The sequence below is a fragment of the Kogia breviceps genome, chromosome 5 (genome assembly GCF_026419965.1).
Source record: "Kogia breviceps isolate mKogBre1 chromosome 5, mKogBre1 haplotype 1, whole genome shotgun sequence".
NCBI lineage: Eukaryota > Metazoa > Chordata > Mammalia > Artiodactyla > Physeteridae > Kogia > Kogia breviceps.
This window is the reverse complement of record NC_081314.1, coordinates 97,897,008-97,924,844: the sequence shown is the minus strand read 5'-3', so window position 1 is coordinate 97,924,844 and position 27,837 is coordinate 97,897,008. Positions and strand designations below refer to the sequence as shown.

Below are 27,837 nucleotides of genomic sequence, written 5' to 3'. Positions count from 1 at the left end.
TGTCCTTGTCTACTGCAGTTTACAGCAATTTGGACTTAGGTGACCCAGTATAGCTAAGATTGATGGAGTGAAGTTTGGGGTGACATCAAGTCTTCCAATTCAATCAGGTTAGTTACTTGCTTCCTTTGTTTCTTAGTCTATTGCAACTGTGACCCACTGTGCTATGTTGGAGGGAAAAAAATTAAATAATCAGAAGATACAGGTTTAAATATACTCCAAGGCCAGAGACCTTGAAGCCTACCTCCCTAAGCCTTTTCCCGCCTCCTTTCCCATACTCCAAGTCCAGAGTCGAAGCTACAGATACAAAGCAAGGGTGTGGTGAGACACACTGCACTTCTTTGCTCAAGCTTCAGTTAGAGCAAAATGGAAAATGAAAGCCTTACTTCACAATGAAGATTGAATTGTTGATTAATACCTTGGACTGGACACTTGCTTACTCAATTGAGACTATGTTTTGTGATTTCAAGTAATTACAAAACTCTCTATTATCTCTCAGTGAACCGAAAAGCCATGTGTCCTGCCCAAGTTTCCAACCAGGGGTAAGGAACTCAAAAAGAAAACTCTTTTCTGCTGGAGTGTCTTGTTCTTTAGACTGCAAGTCATTGAATGGACGCTACAGCAACCAAACAATTGCTAATCTTGCCCCATTATTACTTGTATACCTAGGCTTAACAAAGGAAAAATGGTCATCTGCACTGTGCAGTCCAAAAGTGGCAGCGGTTAGGCTGCCGAAAGAAATTAGGCAATTGATAAGAACCACATTAGTGGTCATTTCTTTCTTATTCTTCCTTCCTCTTTCTGCTCTTTCGCAAGTCTACGCATACATCAATAACACGATGCCACAAATGATCTGATCACCACTGCAACTAAAGAGATGAGCTTTCTAGTGCACACAATTACAAATTCGAATTTGTAAACAAATCCATCTTTTGTTGTGTCCAGATAGGTAACTTGTAAACAGCCTTACAGAAGCCTCCCAATTACTGCCAGTGATAGTGGATTTAAAGGATTAGAGGTCATTGATTCTAAATTAGTGCATGGTCTGATTAGAAAGCCCATTGCAATGCAATTCATCCTTTAAAGAACTTTTCCCAAATTAAGGTAACACGTGGTTAGAGTATCATTTGCTTGAACTTCCTCTGCATCTCAGGCAGCTAATAATTAACGTGCAAGGACAATCATTCCAAGTGCAACATTTAATACCACTGACATGTCCCTCCCTTAGAAGCTAGCAATTTTAATTCCTTTATTACTAATTTAATTAATGCAAACTACTACATGTGGCTGTGAAGGAACAGAGGCAAATCAAAGTTAGCCCATTAATTCATTTAAATTCAATTTGCTGAAGATGATATGCTCTTTAGCCTGTGATGTCAAGCAAAGGAAAAAATATTCCCTGTACAAAATAATAGATTTGTTCCTATATGAAGAGTCCAAGGAAATATTTCAAATTCAAAATGACTGTGTGCATTTGGGATGATATATATTCCCCATGGATTTAAGGGAGGAAAAATAAAATTCATAACACATAAGAACAACAGTAAAGTAACTCCAAAGGAAACTTAGTTAACCAAGAACTCATGTGCTAAATGAGAGGGTCATCTGGGCTGCAGACAACACCGTAGAGAAATATAACCAAGATAATTTTATAAACCTCATTTATGTTTCATTTTCCATGCTGTTACCTTTTTTGCATTTCACTGATCATCATTTTAGGCAGAAGTTTTTCTTCTTCACCTTGAAGAATACATGACATTCTGTAGAAATAGCTCCATCTGTATTTTGATTTTAAAGAGTAACACACACATACGAATATGCACACATACACAATTTATTCATGTAATATGCAAATAAAGAATTTGAAGATCAGAAAAGTAATTTCTGAAGAGTCTAAACTGATAGCAGGAAAAAACACGTTTTTATTTTGACTTTGTTGACTTACTTGTGATAGTCCACATCTAAAATATTTTTCTTAAGACTTCTCTTTCTTAAGACTAAAATCAAAATGGATAGGGGTGTGATCCTTATTTCATTTTCTGATGACTTCCAAGCACCTATACTAATGTCTAGTTCATGACAGACGTTCAATAAATACAAGCAAGAAAGAAGGAAGGGAAGATGGGGAGAAGGTAGGGAGAGAGGGAGACTGCCCCTGGACCCACAGGAAGTAAGTAACTGAAGAAGAGAATTTAAACCCAGGCAGTCTCCCAGCTAGCTACTCTAATTCTGTCTCCACATCTCATAATGTTTAAGCAAATATGTTATTTTTAATTACTATATTTAGCAATCCTAAGGCCTGCATTTTTCTTTGTCACATTTTAACACCTCTGTAATCAAGATACAAGTTGTGCCCAATGACGCCTTATTTTGCCTGGTACCAATCATGACATAGTTGTCATTTTATAAGAAAATATGAAAATTTCAGCCTCAAAACATGCAAAATTAAATTTCAGTACATTGGAGGAAAATCAGAAACACTCTTTTAACCCATAGGATATAAACAATTGCAGGAGGAGGTGGGAAGGACATGAAAAAATGTGTTAAGTTCCAAATGGAACTCAAAAGTAGACTACCTCTGTATCATGGCAAAACTGACTTAAGAGCCCAACACCAGTGGACTTTGATTATATCTTGGCTCTTGATGGCACAAAGGAAAATATGTGGAAGAACAGAGACCTTGCTGACTGAATTGAAAAACAATGTGAAAAAGTCATGAATGGTAAGAAATTTTAGGACTTCTTAGCCAACATAGTTTGCTAATACTGTTGATTTTATGTATGATAAAAGTGATATATGATTCAAAATAAATGTCAAAATAATACCATAGAGATTCCTTCAATAGGTAGCAAATAAAAATTCTAAATGATAAAACACGGTATTTTATTTTAACTGATGGCATTTTTCTTGGTACATGAAATAATTGTGAGTCTTGCAACTGATGGCATTTTGAATCAATGAAATATAGTATGTGCTAAATAAGTAAGCCAAGGACAAATCACAAAGAGTGATTTGCATTAGCTAGAGAGGTATAAGCAATACTTTCTTCAATGAATTTTCTATTCTACAGTCAAGAAAGCGATGATGTTGAACCTTTGAACCCTTCTTTGTTTGTAAGTGTTGGGTGTCCTTGGGCAAGTTATTTAACCTTTCATAAGCCCCAGGTTCTTCATTTGTAAAACAATGAAAATAATGCCTCTCATAAAAGATTGTGGTGAGAAATAAATGAGCACCAGAAGCCCAGTGTCTGGTCCCTAGAAAGCATTCACAAGTGACTGCCATTATTTTTATTTGTTTGTGTCTTCTCACTTCTCAGTCAGACATTCAAGGTCTTCAGAAAGCAGCTCAATGCCTGTTATGTCCCACAGGAACTGCTTGCTGCTCCTTTGTTCCTGTGGTTTGATCCCTGCTTTTAATGCTTTCCTCTCAGCCCTCCCTCCTCGTGTCAGACTTCAACGTTCTGCTCACGATTCCAAATTCAACTCATCTGTCACTCTGTGCTCCCTGTAAGCAGGTGGCTAAATGTGGATGCTTGAGTAGATTTCGTTGCAATTATCTAGGCAAACATCTCATAGGTTGTAATATGTGGTTCCTTTGGTATCACATCAGGATGCACGCAACTGGTAGTCTCACTTAAAAAAAAAAATTGTGGTAAATATACATAACATAAAATGTACCAGCACAACCATTTTTAAGTGTACAGTTCAGTAGTATTTATTCATTCACATTGTTAGGCAACCATCAACACTATCCATCCCTACAACTTTTTCATCTTGTGAAACTAAAACTTTAAAACTATTAGAAAAATAACTCCCCACTCTCCCTTCCCCCAGCCCCCGGCTACCACCATTATACTTTCTGTCTTTATGATTTTGGCTATCCTAAATACAAGAGGAATCATACAATATTTGTCTTTTTGTGACTGGACTGGATTATTTCACTTAGCATTATATCCTCAAGTTTTATCCGTCTTGTAGCAGAATTCCTTCCTTTTTAAGCATGAATAGTATTCCATTGTGTGTATGTACTGCAATTTGCTCATCCATTCATCCTTCAGTGGACACTTAAGTTGCTTCCACATTTTAGCTATTGTGAATAATGCTGCTATGAGAACATGGGTGTACAGATATCTCTTCAAGACACTGATTTCAATTTGGGGGGGGGGGTTATATCCAGAAGTGGGATTGCTGCATCATACGGTAATTTTATTTTTAAATCTTTGAGGAACTGCCACACTGTTTTCCACAAAAGTTTTATCATTTTACATGCCAACCAATAGTGCACAAGGTTAGCAACTTTTCCACATCATCACCAACACTTAAGTGTTAGTCTCACTTTAATGATGATTAGAGTTGGGGATGCAGGGTACTTCTTATGAAGTTTCCTATTAACCTTTAACAAATGGTTGAATATCCATTAATGATCTTTTCCCAGTTCCATTGATAACCTAGAGGTTGCAAATAATGATTTTCTAATTCTATCATTCTTTCAGTGTATATTAGAAAAGATTCTTCTATAAAGAACTTCACACATTAATTACTTAGTTACCCTAAAATAAAGTGTGTACAGGAAAGGAAGAACAGATGTCAGTTTTTAGAGAAATGACTTTGGGTCTTATGAACTCCAAATGGTAACCAAGGAATATTTTTTTCTTAAGACTATTAATGAGCTAATGGGTTTTTATATATTGTGTGTGTTTCAATCTATGGTTGGCATTATTATTATTATTATTATTTTGGATGCTCACATTATCTTATTTTAGACCATTGGGGAGAGAGTCCTTTCCATTTGGTTTCTGTTTTCCCTTGATATGAGTACATTGGTCTAGATAAATTCCTTATTTCCTGATTCAATAAGATGTCTCAGGTTCATCTTCCCATTATCTGCCCCAGGCCTGGCTATAATCAGTTGTTTCACCAAGAGTCCTAGAATATTTTAGTGGGAAATTACTTACAAACCACACAACTTCTCATTGCTACTAGGCCTTTTCTGTGGACAGAGTCAGGAAATGTAGGGGTTTTTTTAAGTGAAAAAAACTGTTTCCAATTCAAATTTAAGACTGTAGGTTTATATTTAACTTGTTTTACTTTACATGCGTATCTTTTCTCCGTTTTCTCATGATGAAAACCCCTCCCTTAACTACCTTAATGTAATTACCTAGTTTTATCTTAAACACACCTTTTGTAGTTTTAAAATAATGTATTTACTACTAAAAGTAATCACTTGAAGTTTTTTTTTAACCAGAAGTAACTTTCATCTGTGTGGTTACATAATCAACAATTGAGTTCGTTTGTTTTTTAATAAGAAATTAAAGTATTTGATTTTTTGTCATTCTGATATGTAAGATAGGTATTTTAACTTACTGTTAATGTGACATCCCTAATTTTGAGCAACATTAAGTATCTTTTGTATTTCTTTTTATGTGAAACAGTCACAGAACACTTTTTTTTTTGAGACGGCTGTTCCTTTATTGGCTGTCAGGCTACTTGAGCGGGAAGAAGCACGGGAAGTGGGTGGTCCTGATGCCGGGCCCACTGTATTTCACGGGCCTGTAGGTGGTGCTGGAGAACTCACTCAGGTAGGGGCCCATCATCTCAGGCTTGATTTCCACCTGGTTGAAGCTCTTGCCGTTGTAGACGCCCCTCCCATGCTACGCACCATCTCAGGAAGGACGATTATGACCCTCAGGTGCAACTCAACCACGTCGGGCTTCTCGTGGGCGGCGCCTCGGTCTCAGTCTTGCGCAGCCGCTTTAGTCGGGAGTAGGCTTCCTCCGCAGGCTGGTTCCTACGCCCGCAGCCCCGCAGCCCCGCGGCCCCGCGGCCCCGCGGCCCCTCAGCCCCGCAGCCCCGCAGCCCCGCAGCCCCGCGGCCCGAGCTGCTGGTAGGACTTGGCCAAGCAGGTGATCGAGGTTCACGCCAAGGTAGGTGAACTTGTGGAAGGTCTGCTTCTTCTCATTTTATTCTTGGGTTGTTGGCTTTTTCTTCTAAATTTTAGATACCCTTTATCTTTTAGGGATGTTGTATTAGCCAAAAGTCTCGAGAAGCAAAACCAATAGGAGAGAGAGAGAAAGAGAGAGACTCTGCCTTAGTTTAAGGAATTGGTTCCCATGATTGTGGGGACTTGCAAGTCTGAAATCTGTAGAGCGGGCTGGAAATTCCAGGCAGCGCTGTTGTTACAATGTTCAGCCCCAAATCTGCAGTCTGTAAGTCTGCTGGCTGGAAATTTAGGCAAGGTTTTTATGCTGCGGTCTTGAGGCCAGATTGCCACTTTGAGAAACCTGTCTTTGCTTTTAAGGCCTTCAGCTGATTAGTCTCCACGCACAGTATGGAAACTGACCTGCTTTACTCGTCTACTGATTTCAGTGTTCATCACATCTAAAAATACCTTCACAGCAACGTCAAGACTGGCGTTTGATAAACAATTGGACACTGTAGCCTAGCCAAGTTGACACGTAAAATTAATCGTCACAGATACTAAGGATGTTCTCCTCAAGTGGTCAACTCTCTTAACATTATCTAAGCTCAAATGTTATGCATAGGGCTTACCTGGTGGCGCAGTGGTTGAGAGTCCGCCTGCCGATGCAGGGGACACGGGTTCGTGCCCCGGTCCGGGAGAATCCCACGTGCCACGGAGCGGCTGGGCCCGTGAGCCATGGCCGCTGGGCCTGCGCGTCCGGAGCCTGTGCTCCGCAACGGGAGAGGCCACAACAGTGAGAGGCCCGGGTACCACAAAAGAAAAAAAAAAATGCTATGCATAATAAGTATTCAAATATTTGTTGAGCTAAATTGACAGCCAGTTACAGATGTTAGCCATTTTTATGGAACCTAAGATGCCCACTGAGAATTATTAAACTTAATTGGAGTCTTCTGTGCACTTCAGTTGGAATATTAATTTATGTGAAGGTTATGAATAAATAACTTTGCATTAATTTTTTAATCATAGGACTGCAGTTAAGTGAAAACTTTTTACATACTCGCAGAAACATTGTGTTTCTTTAAGAAATATCTGCCACAAGATATTTCCACAAAAGGAAACAACCTCTTAATTCTCAAATCTGCAGATATGTGGTTCTTCTATGGTGAATGAAAACTTTTGAAAATCTGATCAAGAATACCCACAAAATAGTCCATTTATGTGAATTGTCTCCCTGGAGCCACACTCAAGCCCCTTTTTATCCTAGGAAATGTTCTTTTTTTCCTACTCTGTCATGCAAGTGGTCCCCACTAGCATCTTAAATTCCCTGCCTCCTGGCTACCGTGATGTTGTGCTCAAGACAGAATGATCAGTGTCCTTTCCTGAGACTTCTTAACTTGGGAAGAGAGAGAACCAATTCCTCTCTAGTATGGGTGATGTAATCGTCTGAATCCATGCCCCTCAATATGTTTTTAAGAAGCTGGTCACCTGTGTAAAAGTGAATATGTTAAACAAAAACTAGGGTCGCCTCTTGGTGGGTGTTGAGCCAAAAGACAAAACCAAAAGCCAATGATCGGGAGAAGGAAGGATTTATCATTACCTGCAGCAAGTAAGGAGAACACCAGGGGTCTTTCCCAAAGCAGTGTCTCCCCGAACTGCAAAACTGGGGAAGTTCTAAGCTAAGGGAACATGCATACTCATGAAGGGTCTTGAGCAGAGAAGAATTCACCACAGCATTGGGGCAAAGGTTGCCAGAGTCCAGGCTTTAGTTGATTGAAGGCAGGAGGGTCAACATCATTATTCCATCCTCCAGCTGGGTGGGGGGCTTAGTTCCTGCAGAACTCAGACTTGTATCAGATTTTTATGTAGATCCCTTAAGGAGGAACTAGGACTCTGTTTTATTGCTCAACTATTGTTTCTTGACTGCTTTTACTTCTTTCCTTCCTGCATTCCCTTACTTCCCTTAAGAATATTAGTTACTGAGACCTGTTCTAGGGCAAGCATAATGGCCAGGCTTAGATCGCAAAACAGTTTAGGCCAAAATGGCTTGTGTCAAGAAAGTCATGCCTGGTTGTCTTTCTGAAGGATCCCTCACCCTATCTGCTTACAGATAATGCCCATCTGAAGAAGAAACAGAGCCACTAGGTGGAGCACCTTGGCTGTATTCCAAGCCCTGATTCCACCTGTTCCCAAGCTACCCAGGCTTCTACCTGTACTTTCTTGATAGAAATAAGCTGGTATGGGTTCAGTTTCTGTCACAACCCAGAGATTCCTAACATACGCAGATGCCCAGAAGTTTTGCACATTGTTTTCAGGGTATTCATGGGCTTCCTGAAGAAGCCCGTCTTTGAACCTTTATCCATGATCCTCAAATATGAACCTCTGTTCAAAGCTTTTCTTCAATTCTGTGAACATTAGTGTCTATGTGATATTTACCCAGGAAAACACTAGTTATCAAACTGTTTCACCTGGTAGCTTTCATGCACTTAATTAATCACAGTCAACTCTCATAACCACAATTCAGTCACGTAGACATCTTCATCCTTGTTTTATACCTAAAGACACTGAGGCTGGAAAGGTTAAATAACATTTTCTAAAGTGGTACAGCTAAACTAAACGTAGTGTTTTGTCTCAAATATGGAGTTTTTCTCCTATACTAAAGTTGCTTTTAAGCATTATTGACTTTGATTGTTTTAAATTGTTTTAAGTTACAACTTTGAAATTTGTCTTGAAAAATATATATATAACTGAATTGGAGCAGGAAAGTAAGCACTCTTTGCGATATAAAAATGTTAATGAAAGACTTATAAAATATGATTTTATAAGAAAGTTTTAGATTGCTTATTTCCATATTCACCTCACCTCAAGTTTTAAATAAATAAGCTGTGATGAATAACTCTAGCCTTCTAGAGCATGCTGAAATCACAAAGTCCTTAGGAGAAAAGAACCATAGTAATAAAAGTGTCATTATAAATAATTAGAAATGTCTGTCACACATCCACCTTCAAAGGTTTGTAGAAAACAACTGGCATGTAACCAACCTGGATTAATCTTGCACTTCAGTTTAGTTTCTGTGAGAATCTAGTTTTCCCGGGGAGGGTGAAACTCGCAGAAGAAAACCGTGTGAACAAAGCGCACGACTATGTGGGAGGGCTTGGGTTTTCTCCTAAATGCAAACACGTGAATCCGCCCTTGCAAGTTTGAATTTCAGAAATAATTGAGACGGCAGGGCATTATGCTCCCCATTATCTCAGAGTGGAACAGCCTGCTCTTCCGAAGGAGGGACGGATCCACCGTAGAGATAAACAAGCCCCCACCTGGCCTCTGCACACCTCCCCTGCCATTCCCAGCCCTTCTCTGGTCAAACAAGAGATTTTCTTTTTGATCAGGCAATATCCACAAAAGACAAATCAGAAAATTTAAGAAGGACTGAGTAAAAATAGACACCAGGAGGACTGTGGCTTAGCTGTGGCTTTATTGTAGCTGCTGTCCTAGATTTTGTCCTCTCCGCGAAGCAGTCCCACAGCATCTACCTTCCCTTGGTTTACAAAAGGCTTCTGTGCTCCTTTGTGACTGGAATACATAGTCTCAGTGTTCTCAGCAGAGTTTTGAGGTTGTTCAGCGTCTCTGTGATTTACAAGGCCTCCTGGGTGCCCTGGATCTGGTTAACTCCCAATTCCCTTACTCCGGGAATGAACATTTTCTGTGCTAACAGATAGAATACTTGCCAGCTCAAAATGAGCTCTCCTTGAGTAGAGGGCACTGTGGTGTGCCATCTTCCAGCTAACCTTGACTCCCCGGCTTCTCTCAGGCTTCTAAGCAGTTGGTGGAAGAAGCAGCCAGGCAGGAGGCCCATCTTCTCCTTCCTTTGTCATCCCTCACCGAACCTAATCAGGTTCTTTGAGCCCAGTGGGAACCCAGGAAATGTTCTTGTCTGTCAGGCTGCCTGTGGTCTCACAGAAGGTGGAACCATAGTGTCACTTCTTCCTAGGAAGGCGCCATCCTTCCCAAGCCATCACCAAGCACTGAAGCTTTGGGATTGAAGCACTGAGGCATTGCTGCAACTACTTGCTCACAGATTGCTTCTCTCAAGTTATGACCGGGCTGAGTTGAAATGGGCAAGAGGTTCAGAGTAAGTTTTTAACAAGGGGGATTAAGAAGATAGATTGAGCAAATCTGTATAAAAAAGGAAGACCCATTAAAAAGTAGAGTATCAACTACGTGCTAGGCATTTTCCTTTCATGCATTCACTTAAGCATCAACCATTCTTTACTAGAATGCGTTCTCTCCATTTCACAATTGAGAGAAACGAGGCTTAACTAATATAGGTCCCATACAGGGAGATAATAAGAATTGTATCATACTGTAAAGCGCTTGCCTCCAAGATTACTCTGCCTCTTTGCAGAAGGGCTAGTACAGGAGTCACATTAGTATTCACTTCAAATCTCATGGCTAACTTCTACGTGCCAAATAGAGCCGGGAAGTATTCTGGAAGGAGATTAAAAAGTCATACAATAGCTTAACTCTAGAGAATGGCTAGAAATTTCCTGGGAGAAAAGTTGCAAAACAAATTTAGGAATATAATTGGCTTTCAAGATAAACATATAAATTGGGGCATTGTAGGTGAGCACTTAACAATGAATGGGCTTTCAGTGCTTTGTAAGCATACAAAGTTGCTGGAAATGGGGTAGTTAAGGATGTGATCACTCTTGTATCCATCCGGGACCAAATTCTGAATAGTTGGGCCACATTGGTTCACACACTGTATTTGGGATTTTCGCTCCTCCAGAGAAATGGTCAGCTGACTATGGTCAATAAAGCATCACTATCTGCTAACAGCATGTTTCCGGGGGCACTTGTGTGGCAGTCAACAGCAGCTGCTGCTCAGAAAGAGATAACAGGTTTCCATCAATCACTCAGCGTTGGAAGGAATATCGGGTGTACAACCCACTTATTCCCGTGCTGCATGCTCATGTCTGGAGTGGAGACTCTCACAGGAAATGTTTAGGAGGAAATCTCAGAAGACGTTGACATTTATCAATCACCACCTACTTCCTAGTTATTATACATTAATTCCTTACAACAATCCTGAGGTAAATATTACTGCTCCATTTTACAGAGGAAGAAGTGGAGATTCAGGGAAGCTGAGTAAATAAGCCAAACTCTCAGTTGTTAGTAAGTGGTTTCAAACCCAGGCTGATGAGATTCCAAGATCAGTTCTTTACATTATTTCACAACTGACTCATTATGCATAATTTTTAATACCTAGATTATGTGTTGCCTCAGAGCCAGACAGTAGTAACAGCAGTAGCAATTTCTATGAGAGTTCCATGTGCAAGGCATTTTATAAAGTTTGGCTCATTTAATAATCAGAACAACCAAATGAGTTAAATATTTTTTATTATGATTTGGTAAATGAACTTTGTCATTACTCCCCTTTGAGTCTGAAGGGGTGTGTGTGTGTGTGTGTGTGTGTGTGTGTGTGTGAGAGAGAGAGAGAGAGAGAGAGAGAGAGAGAGAGAGAGAGAGAGAAGGGGGAGGGATAGAGATGACTGCTTGGGCTAGTGTTCACAGCAGTGGAATGGATCTGATGAACTCTAGGCTCCGTCACTGAAAACTAAACAACAGGAGGAGGCTATCTTTTTAATCAAAGTTTGGGGTGTCAGTGAATCTATGGAGCTTTTCCAACTAGGCATGTCTTGCTTGTCATGTAGGATATGGATAGTCAGTTGGGTTTATGCATATCATGGTCTTGCTCATTTTTTCCCCTACATTCTGGGCTACATGCATTAACCTAAGATTCTTTCTGACTACTACAGATTATTTTTTCTGGTGTTATCTTAGTCCTACATATACACTTTAGAGTACATATATTTCTGAGCACCATTTTCTAAATAAACAGTACTCACTAAGCACATCCATACAAGCATTTGTATTGATAAGTGTATATTACAAAACCTAGGGAATTATGTGAAACCATTATCTAGTTTTGGAGAAGGTAGAGTTTCCCATCAATGGAGAGTCTCCCTCCTTGGTTCCTATTCCAGCCCTACTTGTCCCTCATAGTGGCAGCGGTAGAGCCCATGTATAGTTCTGGTCATGGCCTTCTTTCCCTTCCAGGTGTGTAACACTGAGTAAGTATTGCTCACTTGTTTTTCTCAGCTAATGTAGCATTAGATTAGCTTTCACTTATGTCAGTTGTTACCACTTTAAAACTGCTCCATAGGTTGTGTACTAAACCTACACGTATCTGTCACTCGTGCCCTAATTCTAGCAGCTGCCTTTTGCTCAGAGATGGGACTTTCCTGAAGGGAGCGAGCCAGTACCCCTCTGAGACTCGTCCACAAAATCAATTTTTACTTCCATTCTCAACTTGCCCTTGAAACACAGATGCTGTGCTTAAAAGATGAATTGATCATTTTATTTCAACTGCACAGAAATGATGTTGAAATAATGAACAGACCTTGGGCCATTAGAGCTCAATAGTTGGCAAAAGGCAATCTGCTTATCAATTAAAATCAGTAACTCATTCCTGTTGTTTCCGATTGTCAAAGTACTAAAGAAAACTGTACCCCCAAATGGTACACTATTGAATACCAAATTCATTCTTGTGAAACTCTAAGTTTATAATGTTAGCATTGTCAATTACAGTAGGAATCTACTGGCTGCAATAGCTAATAATTTATATGTATTTTACTTCACCACAGCCCATAAGTTAAATGTCATATTCTTTATATGCAATAGATCCAATTTCCCTTTCCACCACATACTTTACATGAAATCATTTGCTATTTTTATCATTTGTGTAATTTAAAAACTTTCTCTCCATACCGTTCTTTATATTTTACAAATAAAATGGCATTTGCCTCATTAGCAGTGAAAGAGGACCAGGAAATCCAAACTCCTTAGAAAAAAGCCAAGAAAACAGGACCTTCATGACTAAATTATCACATCTCTTCTACGTTTAATTACAATTTCCAGTCAACATTCACTCCATTCCAGTTATGTGCCTTGCACTGTGTTTAGCTTTATAGTTGAATCAAAGAAAATTAAGACAAGGGACTGGCCTTCAAGGAAAACATAAAAAACAGGTATAATAACAGCATAATATAAGGCCAACCAGGATCAGTAATAAGGTACTTGCAGGGTGTTGCTGGAATGCAAAGGAAGAAGGGATTCTTTTTGACTAAAGGATACTGACAAGATTCATGGAGAAAGTAAGAGAATCTGGTTAAGAAATGAACAGAATTTTAATACACAGAGAAGAGGAGTTCAGAGCCCCCCCCCCCCCCCCAGCTAAAGGAATAACATCAGAAAATGCACCTGGGTATAGAAATGCAGTTGTATCAGGGACTGGGTTGGGGGTTGGTAGGTCATTGGACCAGGAGGCTGGGTAGCTGAATTAGGAAGTGAATCTGGAGGGTAAGCTTTGGCAGATGGTCTTTGATGCTGTGGTAGATTGCAAAAGCAGTAACAAATTCTTCTCATCCCTTTATGCATTCTTCCCTTTTTAAAAAAGAACTATTTGTTAGAGAATTTTGAATTTACAGAAAAACTGTGCAGAAAGAACAGATTCCCCATATACTCCCTTTCTCCCACCCACCTCTCTCTCCCTCACTATCTTGCATGCACACACACTCCTATTATTAACAACTTGCATTAGTGTGGTACGTTATAACTGATGAACCAATATCAACACATTATTATTACCTGAAGTCCATAGTTCACATTAGGGTTCATTCTGTTGTACATTCTGTGGGTTTTGATAAATGCATAATACCATGTGTTCACCATTTCAGTATCATACAGAATGGTTCCACTGCCCTAAAAATCCCCTGTGTTCCACTCATTCATCCCTCCTTCCTCACAGACCCCTGTTATCTATCCATTGATCTTTTACTGTCTCTGTAGTTTTACCTTCTCAAGAACGTCATGTATTGAAATCACACATTGGATAGCTTTTTCAGACTGGCTGCTTAGTTATATGCATGTAAGTTTCTTCCATGTATTTTCATGGTTTGATAGCTCATTTTTTTTTAATCACAGGGTCACTGGATCAAATACTGGGTCTGAGAGAGTAGCTTAATCCTAAATCCCACACTGCCTGACATGTCCTTCCTCTGGGTATGCACATCGGCACTCTGCTTCAATTAAGTAGCCACTCAAATATCACCTATCACAGACTTTCTTTGACTATAAATTCTAAAATGTCCCCGACTCCCCACAGGCACACCCCTTATCCCATACTCTGTTCTATATTTCTTTGCACTTCTGGTATATATATTTTTGTATAATTTGTTGTCTGTCACATTGTCCCCAGAAGAGTGCAATACCCATTAAAGCAAAGGCATGGTTCTCTGGTGTGTCCTCAGGGCCCAGTACAATACTTGGCTTTAGGTACTCAAGAAATATTTTTGAATTATTGAGTAAATGAAAGAATAATAACTTAATGAATAAATGTGTTGAGTCCAAGCATGGCAGGGCATGGAGCACTGTCCTTCCTCAGGAGAGGCTCAGGTCCTGGGACTCTTGCAAGCCTACATGTAGGCAGCATCTATGCAGCATCTATGACAAACTAAGGCAAACAGAATCTGGCTGTTAGGACAGGTGACAAGTAATGGTAATCAAAATTCTCACTGATTTTATTGATTCTATTGATAGTAAGCCACATCATGTGAAAAGGTGTTGGTGGAAGAGTACACCTCACAATGATAAAATACAGTACTATCAATTTCATGGTAAGTCTCTTGGTTAATTATTTACTGGAGGTTAGAGATGGAGAGAGAATCCAGATTGAAATCAGGTACCGAACTGGCTGAGATTGCCATTGTCCTATACAATATCCATTGTTCCCCTTCTCCTTGGTGACAGATCCCTGAGTTTTACTTTGAGTTCATTGCCTCTCAGAACTAAAGACTATATTCCCCAGATTTCCCAGACACCCTTAGAGTGAGATGTGGTCATATGCTAAGTTCTGACCAATGACACATAGATGGAAGTTTTGTGTGGGATTTCAGAGAACATTGCTTAAAAAGAGCTGACTCGGTTGGGAAGCGCTCATTTTTAGCACTATCTGCAATTCTCTGCATAATCCTCAATAGGGAGGTGATGGCTGGAAACCCTGGAAACCAGCTGTCCTCTTGGAACATAAACTGATACTGAGGGTGGCAGCCATGTGCTAGGCGGTGAGGAAGAAAGACTGAAGCCTGGTCCCTGATGATTCCATAGGGTCACCACAGCGGCTCTAGTCTGCCCACCTCCACATAGAGGCAAAAGGAAAAGAACTTCTGTCTCATTCTGTTGTTGTTGGTATATGCAGCCAAACCTGATCCTAACTAATACATCTGGCTTCAAGAGTTATAATAGATTATCAGTGGAAGAAAAACTGGATTTATAATCAGAAAATATGAGTTCCTGTTGCAGATTTCCTGACGACTAAGTTGTCACTTATGACTGGGAAAGTAATTTAATCTTTCTGAGAACGTGTTCCTCCACTTTCAAATTTGGGAAGATAATGAATACTTGTAAAGTTGTTGTGAGAACTAAGTGTAAAATTGTATATGAAAGAGTATTAACAGTAATTATAATTAATAAGGGGTCTTTGCAGAAAGAAAAGTGGTCCTTGTTCCTACTGGCCTGTTTAAACATTCCTAAGCAGGAATCAGGGTCTTATTGTACAATATAACTAACAATTTGGAGCCACCTACTATGTGCAAATCAGTATTGGATGTTCTGATGAAAAAGAATAAATTATAATACCAGCCACCAATCACCTCCAATCTAAATAGGAGAAAATTTTAAGAATCAGTTATAACCCAGTCATGAATTACTGCTGCCCCCTCACATATAGACTAAAATGATGCAAGTGACAAAAATTAATTTTGGTTTCTATCCACCACAAATCTATGGCTAGCTTTGATCATTTCTTGGGATAATTGAAGAGACTGAGAATCTGCTGATTATTTTCTGACAGTTCTCACACAGGAAAGCTTTCAAACCACATTTTAGAGTGAATTTGGCAAAATTCCACATTTCATCCTCTGGCTCCTCTATAGCATGGACAAAATATTTTGTTGAGAATACTTAGAAAAAGGAAAGTGGAGATTAAAAAGAGAAAAAGGAGGCAATACGAATGGCAGAGTAGAATGAGCTGTTTTTGCAAGAAATAAAATAAGTGGGCAGGGCACAAATAGTGTCAAAATCTTAGAACTATACCTCTGCATTTGTGGGGTAGAAAAATGAGAGGTGGGTTGAGATGTTATTAACACAGTGTGGTAATCATTAGTGACGACTGCAATTATTTCTGGCTTCCTACCTTCTGGGCTTTTGGGCTCCTTTGGATGGGTGATGAGTTATAAGAAATAGATCCCATCTTAGCCTATGCATTCAATTATTGCTGTGAGACCATCCCCCGCCGCCACCACCACCACCTGCCCCCCCAGATCTCTCTTTCCCTCTGTCACTGTGACCAGTAATGTTTGAGATAGTGTTTGCTTCATCAGACTAGGTTCTGGAGTGTGGTGGAAAGGCACAATAGGTAAATAGAAAGAGCAAGACATATATTTAGATTTTTTTTCCTGTCACCGAGATTTTGGATTTCTTTGTTACTACAACTTAATCTAGCCTTTCCGGTCTAGCCTATACAATATTAGAAAGTTTGCCATAATATGCCATGGAGAGGCCCTAGGTAGAGGTAGGGCTAGGAACTATAGAATTAATGAAGGAAATAGGAAAAATATATAACTGGTTGTCAGGGGCGATTTACTCCACCAGTTATCTGAAGCTAAGTGAGTTAAAAATACGAAAGAAAAAAATGACAGAAAAATAATCAGCTATTTACTGACTTCTCAGAGGAATGGAGTGTGGGGAGATTGTATTCTTTGCTGAGCAAATGGTGAGGCCGGGAATGCTGTTCAATTGCTCCGTACCTAGGGGAAGAAGTAAGGGAAGGATTATAGCAAGACCTGAGGATAGGAGTGGTGGGAAAACCGAAGCGAAGAGAGCTGCGAACGTTGGGTTCTGGAAGGGTGAGAGGGAAATGACATGACTGTAGATTCATTAGAACTTTGGAGACAGAACTCGGATGTCTAAGGGAATTATATTGAGTATTTTTGTGTGGCATGCGAATACAACGCTCTCCTCCTCTTTTCTACAAAATCTTTATTGAATCCCCCAAAGCAAATTTGATTTCACAAAGCCTTAGAAACTACTATACGTTTTACTGAAATGTTAATTCCCGCTTCAAGGTAGGTGTAGGATAAGACTGTTAAGTCCCCATGGGGCCCAGACATAAATTGGTAAACAAATATTTTATCCCTATTTCAAGCATTTACATTACTCTGTGCTTCTAGAATCACACTGAGACTTTTTTGAGACTGCAAAAAAATGAGACTTATATAAATGTAAAAGTTGTCAAAGATATAGGAGAAGAATTTATAGCTACCATTTTTATAACTTTCAAATACATTTTGGGGGAAAACTTAGGTTGTCTTCCATTTTAATTAATTGCTATTTTAAAAAAAATGCAGCAGTGATTTTGTTCTCAGTAAAAACTTGCATAAACACTGATGGTTTTTAAACCAGTGGCAGCTTAACGGTAGGAAGGAGACCAAGGCAAGGGAACTGTCAGCTTCCAGCATGTCTCCCATCCAATCAGAGTGTCTTTGCTTTTATATATTTTAAAAATTAAAATTCCAAATAAGAATTCGTAGTTTTTAAAGAAAATGTTTAAAAGCTCGTTTCTTTAGTGAAGGTTTAAATACTTAGTGTATGTATTCTCTTTACTAGATAAAACATAGTGAATAACATCCAACCTAACCCCGAATTTCAAATACTTGTCTGCCTGGTTTCTTCTGAAAAATCTCCGATAGGTTCTTTCCATATATCCCCCTCCCTCCCCCAACTAACTCTACCTACCTTACTTGTCATAAAGCTCCCTTTATTGTACCCTCAAGACAACTACAAATCTGCTCTGCTGACCTTATGTGTTAGAACATCTGTGGCACTTATCTTGACTTCTGCATCCTTCTCTAGTTTCTATTAATGATTTTCATTTAACATTTTGATTTTAGACTTTTATTTTTAGCTTGGTATTCTCCCATGTGGCTCTGACTCCTTCAGCCTTGAGAGTTGCCTGTGAATTTGTCAAATCCCAGCACCACCACTTCAGCTGTCCCATCTTTGATTAAAGAAATAAACAAAATCAGAATATCTTTAGGGCAGAAATTAACTACCAGTCAGTTAATATGTGTGTTTTATGGCTCAAATTGGGCTCTAGGGAGGGTGGGAGGGAGACGCAAGAGGGAGGAGATATGGGGATATATGTATATGTATAGCTGATTCACTTTGTTGTAAAGCAGAAACTAATACACCATTGTAAAGCAATTATACTCCAATAAAGATGTTTAAAAAAAAAAGAAATACAGGTTTTTAAAAAAAGAAGGGATTCTGCTGTATTTAAAACATAAACAACTCACATGCCAGGACAACTCCACCAGGGGAAATCACAATAAAGGGACAAATCTTCCAGATCTTTTAAGAGAACATCAGTAAAGCAGGTGCCATTTTATTCTTCAGTCAACCTGTCATAGGGAACTTTCTCATGAAACCAAAAATGTGGGTTGAGGGAGAGAGATCAATGCATTAGGTTGAAGTGTGCTGTGAGTATCTATCACCTGCGTATGCAAATTTCTTGGGCCATTAGGAGCTGCTCAAGCCCAGTCTCATATATACCCCTTCCAGTGGATAGCGGAGTGCTGCTACACATGCCCAGGTATGGCTTAGGGGAGTGGATGTTGCTCAGTATAAGAGGGGTAGTTCAAGTTACTGGCTCTATGGTGACTGACTTCTTCAGTCTCTACTAGGACCCACAACAATCCAGAGCTATGTCTCAGATGGAGAGTCGTTGCTGAAGGGAGAATTTTATTGCTCAGAACTCTGAAACACTCACATGGAGGTTTGTGGCAGGCTCCCTTTAGCATTCAATTAGCCCACGGGAAATTTAAGCACCATTAGATCAGCTGGGTGTGAAGGCTCAGGTGATAGAGCTCTTGTAACGCAACCTCGGACAGCTGGGGAGCCTTCTCTAGGTTATATTTAAAGGTGTACAAGTTACTTGGTAAATGGTCAGAGCAAGACATCCAAATATGATTTATGTTGCATCCAAAAATCAAAGAGGCTCACTAAATGTTTAACTTTTTCTCTGTGGTTCGTAGGACAAAGTGCAGCAATTGTCATTCCTTTAAGACTGTAACATGCCTGAAAAACACATCCAGAAATTTCCCTGAACTGGCATGTCCTTGAATTTTCTTGGGGTTTATTGCCCATTACCTTGCATGCATTTTTCTTCCTGAGATATTATGTGAATTATGCTCATCAGGTCCAGTAGACATGATGTCTTTAATGTAGTGGACAGGTAATGTTCTGTGGAAATGTGAGATGATGAAAATCCCTATGGACCTAGATATGATAGAGAATTAGAAAGGTAACATAGAGATGAACAAAGATTGTAAAAAATACTATTGGCTCTGCCAAGTGAAAGAATATTGATTCTGATAGACTTGGTTTATTATTCAAAAATATCTTCTGCCTTCTCAATAACTTCATACCAATTATTAGAGGTTTTGTTGATTTTCTTCAGTCAAGGCGTATCTGATTAGTCAGTTCTGATTAAGGTTACCACCTGATCTGTTAAGATAATGTGATGTCATTCTTCAAGACCCATCTAACTTTTTCAGTGATGAAATGGAAGTTAAATGAAGATGGGAAACATAACATCTATATGAGTTTCCTAGGGCTGCTGTAACAAAGTACCATAAACTACGTGTCTAAAAACAATAGAAAATTTATTGTCTCACAGTCTTGGTGGCTAGGAGTCCAAAATCAAGTTGTTGGAGGACAGTGCTTCCTCAGATATCTGCAGAGGAGAATCTTTTTTGGGCTCTTCCTGGCTTCTGGTGGTGCCCATCAATCCTTGGCATTCCTTAGCTTGCAACTACATCCTGTCAGTCCATGACCCCTTCATCACATGGGATCATCCCTCTGTGAGTGTCTGTGTCTTAACATGGCATTCTCTTCTCTGTCTCTCTTCTCCTCTTATAAAGACACCAGTCATATTGGATTAAGGACCCACCCTACACCAGTCTGATCTCATCTTCATTTAACTGATAACCTCTGCAGCAACCATGTTCCCAAATAAGGTCACATTCTGAGATACTGAGGGAAAGGATGGCAACATAACTTTTGGAGGGAAACACAATTTAACCCATAACAGCACCCCAATATCTTCTCAAGACTTGACTTTGGTACTCATTTCTGAAATTTCTCCAAAGATTCAGTCTTGTGTTTTATGGGTAAGGATTACTTCAGAGGTTTCAAATATGCCCATTCTATTTTAGCAGCCTTCACTCCATTGGTCAGGGAGCCAATAGTGGGATTGCATTTAGTTGCAGTTTATGTATATACCAACAGTGCATTCAGAAACAAGGAAAATAACCTCAGAGGGTATCTGCAAACTCACTAAGCCTATTCTGATATGGACTTAAAATGAAATTCCATTTATCTCTTGACCCCGTGCCCTCAGCCTGTCTTGTCTCATGCTGGTGTTCAGACTCCCAGAACCAGTGCCCTTTCCTAGTTGACTGTAACTCCAGTAAAGAGGTGCAGTACCTTTGGAGGGAGGCCAGAGAAACCTCATATTACATCCTTGTGACAAGTATGTGTCAAAAGGGACACATTATCTCTTGAGTCAAAGGCCTTAGATAGGCCAGTCTAGATAAAACAGGTCTGGGAAGTGGGTGAGAGGCACTGACACTTCATTATAATGATAGTGATTCAAGTTAGGTGTACACAGGTCAGACCTATAGTTTGATAGGTTTTTTGGTGGTGGTTCACACAAAAATCTGTTTGGCAACAATATTCTACCCAAATATTTTAAGCCACTGAGGATGATTCTTAATTATCAGAACATTTTGATTAATAAACTGGACTTGATTTCTATTACCGCAGCCATGCTTACTGATTCTGGTGCTGTCATTTGTCCCTCTTTCTGCCTGAACCAGTGGGAGAGAGAGATATCAAGGAATTGGCTTCCATGACTGGAGGGCTGGAAAGTCTGAGATCTGCAGGGCAGGCCAGCAGGCTGGCAACTCTCAAGCAGGAGCTAACTGCAGCCCATAGATGGAATTTCTTCAAACTCAGGGACACCTCAGTTTTGTTCTTTTTTACCCCAGTTTTATTAAGAATTAATTGACACACACCACTGTACAGGTTTCAGATTCATGGCATCATGGTTTGATTTACATATATTGTGAAATGATTACCACAATAGAATCAACTAACATCTGCCATCTCATGTAGATACAATAAAAAGAAGAGAAAGAATAAAGAAAAAAGAAAAAAACTTCTGTGATAATTGTTAGGATGACTCTCTTAACAATTTTCTATATTATATCATATAGCAGTGTTAACTATAGTCATCATGTTGTACATTAAATTCCTAGTACTTATTTTTCTTATAACTGGACGTTTACCTTTTGACCACCTTCCTCCAATTCCCCTCCCCCAACCCTCAGCCTCTGGTAATGCCACGTCTGACCTCTTTTTCTACGAGTTTGTTTTGTTTTTTATGTTTTTAAGATTCTGTATATGAGTCCATACACTATTTGTATTCTTTCTCTGATTTATTCCACTTAGCATAATGTCTTCAAGGTCTGGCCATACTGTAACAAATGGTAGGATTTCCTCATTTTTATATTCCATTGTGTGTATATACAACTACTTTATCCATTCATCCATTGGTGGATACTTAGGTAGTTTTCGTATCTTGGCTATTTTAAATATAATGCTGCTATGAACAGTGGGGTGCAGATATTTTCACGGTAGTGTTTTTGTTTTCTTTGGTTATATACCTAGAAGTGGAATTGCTAAATTATACAGTATTTATGTTTAGGCATTTTTGAGAATCCTTCATATTATTTTCCATAGTGGCTGTACCAATTTATATTCCCACCAGTGGTACACAGGGTTCCCTTTTCTCCACATTCACGCCACCATTTGCTATCTTTGTCTTTTTGATGATGGCCATTCTAACAGGTGTGGTGGTTTTAATGTGCATTTCTCTAGTGAATAAGGATGTTGAGCATCTTTTAATGTACCCGTTTGCCATTTGTATGTCTTCTTTGGAAAAATGTCTATTCATGTCCTTTTCCCATTTTTGACTTGGGTTGTCTGTTTTTTGCTTTTTTTTTTTTTTGTTATTGAGTTATGTGAGTTTTTTTAATATATTTTGAATATTAGCCCCTTATCAGATATATAGTTTGCAAATATTTTTTTCTCATTCTGTAGGTTGTCTTCTCACTTCATTGATTGTTTCCTTTATTGTACAGAAGCTTTTTAGTTTGATATAGTCCCACTTGTTTATATTTGATTTTGTTTTTTTTTTTTTTTGAAAACTTCCATTAGATTTATTTTTTTATTTATTTATTTTTTTAACATCTTTATTGGAGTATAATTGTTTTACAATAGTGTGTTAGTTTTCCCTCTACAACAAACTAAATCAGTTATACATACACACATGCTCCCACATCTCCTCCCTCTTGCATCACCCTCTCTCCCACCCTCCCTATCCCACCCCCCCAGGCGGTCACACAGCACAGAGGTGATCTCCCTGTGCTATGCAGCAGCTTCCCACCAGCTATCTAATTTACATTTGATAGTGTATATATGTCCCTGCCACTCCCCCACTTCGTCACAGCCCACCCCTCCCCCTCCCCATATCCTCAAGTCCATGCTCTAGTAGGTCTGTGTTTTATTCCCGTCCTACCACTAATCTCTTCATGACATTTTTTTCCCTTAGAGTCCATATATATGTGTTAGCATACGATATTTGTTTTTCTCCTTCTGACTTACTTCACTCTGTATGACAGACTCCAGGTCCATCCACCTCATTATAAATAACTCAGTTTCATTTCTTTTTATGGCTGAGTAATATTCCATTGTATATATGTGCCACATCTTCTTTATCCATTCATCTGTTGATGGACACTTAGGTTGCTTCCATGTCCTGGCTATTGTAAATAGAGCTGCAAGAACATTTTGGTACATGAGTCTTTCTGAATTATGGTTTTCTCAGGGTATATGCCCATTATTGGGATTGCGGGGTCGTATGGTAGTTCTATTTGTAGTTTTTTAAGGAACCTCCATACTGTTCTCCATAGCGGCTGTATCAATTTACATTCCCACCAGCAGTGCAAGAGGGTTCCCTTTTCTCCACACCCTCTCCAGCATGTATTGTTTCTAGAGTTTTTGATGATGGCCAATCTGACCGGTGTGAGATGATATCTCATTGTAGTTTTGATTTGCATTTCTCTAATGATTAATGAGGTTGAGCATTCTTTCATGTGTTTGTTAGCAATCTGTATATCTTCTTTGGAGAAATGTCTATTTAGTTCTTCTGCCCATTTTTGGATTGGGTTGTTTGTTTTTTTGTTATTGAGCTGCATGAGTTGCTTATAAATTTTGGAAATTAATCCTTTGTCAGTTGCTTCATTTGCAAATATTTTCTCCCATTCTGAGGGTTGTCTTTTGGTCTTGTTTATGGTATCCTTTGCTGTGCAAAAGCTTTTAAGTTTCATTAGGTCCCATTTGTTTATTTGTGTGTTTTTATTTCCATTTCTCTAGGAGATGGGTCAAAAAGGATCTTGCTGTGATTTATGTCGTAGAGTGTTCTGCCTATGTTTTCCTCTAAGAGTTTGATAGTGTCTGGCCTTACATTTAGGTCTTTAACCCATTTTGAGTTTATTTTTGTGTGTGGTGTTAGGGATTGTTCTAATTTCATACTTTTACATGTAGCTGTCCAGTTTTCCCAGCACCACTTATTGAAGAGGCTGTCTTTTCTCCACTGTATATCCTTCCCTCCTTTATCAAAGATAAGGTGACCATATGTGTGTGGGTTTATCTCTGGGCTCTCTATCCTGTTCCATTGATCTATATTTCTGTTTTTGTGCCAGTACCATATTGTCTTGATTACTGTAGCCTTGTAGTAGAGTCTGAAGTCAGGGAGCCTAATTCCTCCAGCTCTATTTCTCGTTCTCAAGATTGCTTTGGCTATTCTGGGTCTTTTGTGTTTCCATACAAATTGTGAAATTTTTTGTTCTAGTTCTGTAAAAAATGCCAGTGGTAATTTGATAGGGATTGCATTGAATCGGTAGATTGCTTTGGGTAGTATAGTCATTTTCACAATGTTGATTCTTCCAATCCAAGAACATGGTATATTTCTCCACCTATTTGTATCATCTTTAATTTCTTTCATCAGTGTCTTATAGTTTTCTGCATACAAGTCTTTTGTCTCCTTAGGTAGGTTTATTCCTAGATATTTTATTCTTTTTGTTGCAATGGTAAATGGGAGCGTTTTCTTAATTTCACTCTCAGATTTTTCATCATTAGTGTATAAGAATGCCAGAGATTTCTGTGCATTAATTTTGTATCCTGCAACTTTACCAAATTCATTGATTAGCTCTAGTAGTTTTCTGGTAGCATCTTTAGGATTCTCTATGTATAGTATCATGTCATCTGCAAACAGTGACAGCTTTACTTCTTCTTTTCCTATTTGGATTCCTTTTATTTCTTTTTCTTCTCTGATTGCTGTGGCTAGAACTTCCAAAACTATGTTGAATAAGAGTGGTGAGAGTGGGCAACCTTGTCTTGTTCCTGATCTTAGTGGAAATGGTTTCAGTTTTTCACCATTGAGAACGATGCTAGCTGTGGGTTTGTCATATATGGCCTTTATTATGTTGAGGAAAGTTCCCTCTATGCCCACTTTCTGCAGGGTTTTTATCATAAATGAGTGTTGAATTTTGTCAAAAGCTTTCTCTGCATCTATTGAGATGATCATATGGTTTTTCTCCTTCAGTTTGTTGATATGGTGTATCACATTGATTGATTTGCGTATATTGAAGAATCCGTGCATTCCTGGGATAAACCCCACTTGATCATGGTGTATGATCCTTTTAATGTGCTGTTGGATTCTGTTTGCTAATATTTTGTTGAGGATTTTTGCATCTATGTTCATCAGTGATATTGGCCTGTAGTTTTCTTTCTTTGTGACGTCTTTGTCTGGTTTTGGTATCAGGGTGATGTTGGCCTCATAGAATGAGTTTGGGAGTGTTCCTCCCTCTGCTATCTGTTGGAAGAGTTTGAGAAGGATAGGTGTTAGCTCTTCTCTAAATGTTTGATAGAATTCGCCTGTGAAGCCATCTGGTCCTGGGCTTTTGTTTGCTGGAAGATTTTTAATCACAGTTTCAATTTCAGTGCTTGTGATTGGTCTGTTCACATTTTCTATTTCTTCCTGGTTCAGTCTCGGCAGGTTGTGCATTTCTAAGAATTTGTCCATTTCTTCCAGGTTGTCCATTTTATTGGCATACAGTTGCTTGTAGTAATCTCTAATAATCTTTTGTATTTCTGCAGTGTCAGTTGTTATATCTCCTTTTTCATTTCTAATTCTATTGATTTGAGTCTTCTCCCTTTTATTCTTGATGAGTCTGGCTAATGGTTTATCAATTTTATTTATCTTCTCAAAGAACCAGCTTTTAGTTTTATTGATCTTTGCTATTGTTTCCTTCACTTCTTTTTCATTTATTTCTGATCTGATCTTTATGATTTCTTTCCTTCTGCTAAATTTGGGGGTTTTTTGTTCTTCTTTCTCTAATTGCTTTAAGTGCAAAGTTAGGTTGTTTATTCGAGATGTTTCCTGTTTCTTAAGGTATGATTGTATTGCTATAAACTTGCCTCTTAGAACTGCTTTTGCTGTATCCCATAGGTTTTGGGTCGTTGTGTCTCCATTATCATTTGTTTCTAAGTATTTTTTGATTTCCTCTTTGATTTCTTCAGTGATCACTTCGTTATTAAGTAGTGTATTGTTTAGCCTCCATGTGTTTGTATTTTTTCCTATAATTGATATTTAGTCTCATAGCGTTGTGGTCGGAAAAGATACTTGATACGATTTCAATTTTCTTAAATTTGCCAAGGCTAGATTTGTGACCCAATATATGATCAATCCTGGAGAATGTTCCATGAGCACTTGAGAAAAATGTGTATTCTGTTGTTTTTGGATGGAATGTCCTATAAATATCAATTAAGTCCATCTTGTGTAATGTATCATTTAAAGCTTGTGTTTCCTTATTTATTTTCATTTTGGATGATCTGTCCATTGGTGAAAGTGGGGTGTTAAAGTCCCCCATTATAATTGTGTTGCTGTCGATTTCCCCTTTTAAGGCTGTTAGTATTTGCCTTATGTATTGAGGTGCTCCTATGTTGGGTACATAAATATTTACAATTGTTATATCTTCTTCATGGATCGATCCCTTGATCATTATGTAGTGTCCTTCTTTGTCTCTTGTAATAGTCTTTATTTTAAAGTCTATTTTGTCTGATATGAGAATTGCTACTCCAGCTTTCTTCTGATTTCCATTTGCATGGAATATCTTTTTCCATCCCCTTACTTTCAGTCTGTATGTGTCCCTAGGTCTGAAGTGGGTCTCTTGTAGACAGCATATATATGGGTCTTGTTTTTGTATCCATTCAGCCAGTCTGTGTCTTTTGGTGGGAGCATTTAATCCATTTACATTTAAGGTAATTATCGATATGTATGTTCCTATTACCATTTACTTGTTTCGGGTTGTTCTTGTAGGTCTTTTCCTTCTCTTGTTTTTCTTGCCTAGAGAAGTTCCTTTAGGATTTGTTGTAGAGCTGGTTTGGTGGTGCTGAACTCTCTCAGTTTTTGCTTGTCTGTAAAGGTTTTAATTTCTCCATCAAATCTGAATGAGATCCTTGCTGGGTAGAGTCATCTTGGTTGTAGGTTTTTTTCCTTCATCACTTTAAATATGTCCTGCCACTCCCTTCTGGCTTGTAGAGTTTCTGCTGAAAGATCAGATGTTAATCTTATGGGGATTCCCTTGTGTGTTATTTGTTGTTTTTCCCTTGCTGCTTTTAATATGTTTTCTTTGTATTTAATTTTTGACAGTTTGATTATTATGTGTCGTGGCGTGTTTCTCTTTGGGTTTATCCTGTATGGAACTCTCTGTGCTTCCTGGACTTGATTGACTATTTCCTTTCCTATATTAGGGAAGTTTTCAACTATAATCTCTTCAAATATTTTCTCAGTCCCTTTCTTTTTCTCTTCTTCTTCTGGGACCCCTATAATTCGAATGTTGGTGCGTTTAATGTTGTCCCAGAGGTCTCTGAGACTGTCCTCAGTTCTTTTCATTCTTTTTTCTTTCTTCTGCTCTGCAGTAGTTATTTCCACTATTTTATCTTCCATATATTTGATTTTGTTGTTTGTGCTTTGTGTCATATCCAAAATATCATTACCAAGACCCATATTGAGGAGCTTTATTCCTATGTTTTCTTCCAGGGGTTTTATGGTTTTAGGTCTTACATTTAAGTCTTTAGTCCATTTTAAGTTAATTGTGGTGGGTGGTTAAGATAGGGGTACAGTTTCATTCTTTTACATGTGAATATCCGACTATCCCAGGACCATTTATTGAAGAGACTGTTTTCTTCATTGAGTATTCTTCGCTCCTTTGTCAAATATCAGTTGACCCTCTATGCTTTATAGGATAGCTTGAAATCAAGAAGTGTGATGTCTCTGGCTTTGTTCTCTGGTTATTCAAGGTCTTTTCGGTTCCATATAAATTTTAGAAGTGTTTCTACTTCTGTTTAAAAAAAATGCCATCGGAATCTTGATAGGGATTTCATGGAATCTATAGATAGCTTTTGACAGTATTGACATTTTAGCAATGTCAATGAATAGGGGACAACTTTTCATTTGTTTCTGTCATCCTCAGTTTCTTTTATCAATGTCTTGTGTTTTCAGAGTAGAGATCTTTCACATCCTTGGTTAAATTTATTCCTAAGTATTTTATTGTA

At 38.7% G+C, this 27,837-nt stretch overlaps 1 pseudogene; it reads right to left on the bottom strand.

Annotated features, from left to right (window-relative positions):
• Positions 1-5,479: 5,479 nt before the first annotated feature.
• Positions 5,480-6,369, bottom strand: LOC131756871 (small ribosomal subunit protein uS19-like; annotated as a pseudogene).
• Positions 6,370-27,837: the final 21,468 nt, after the last annotated feature.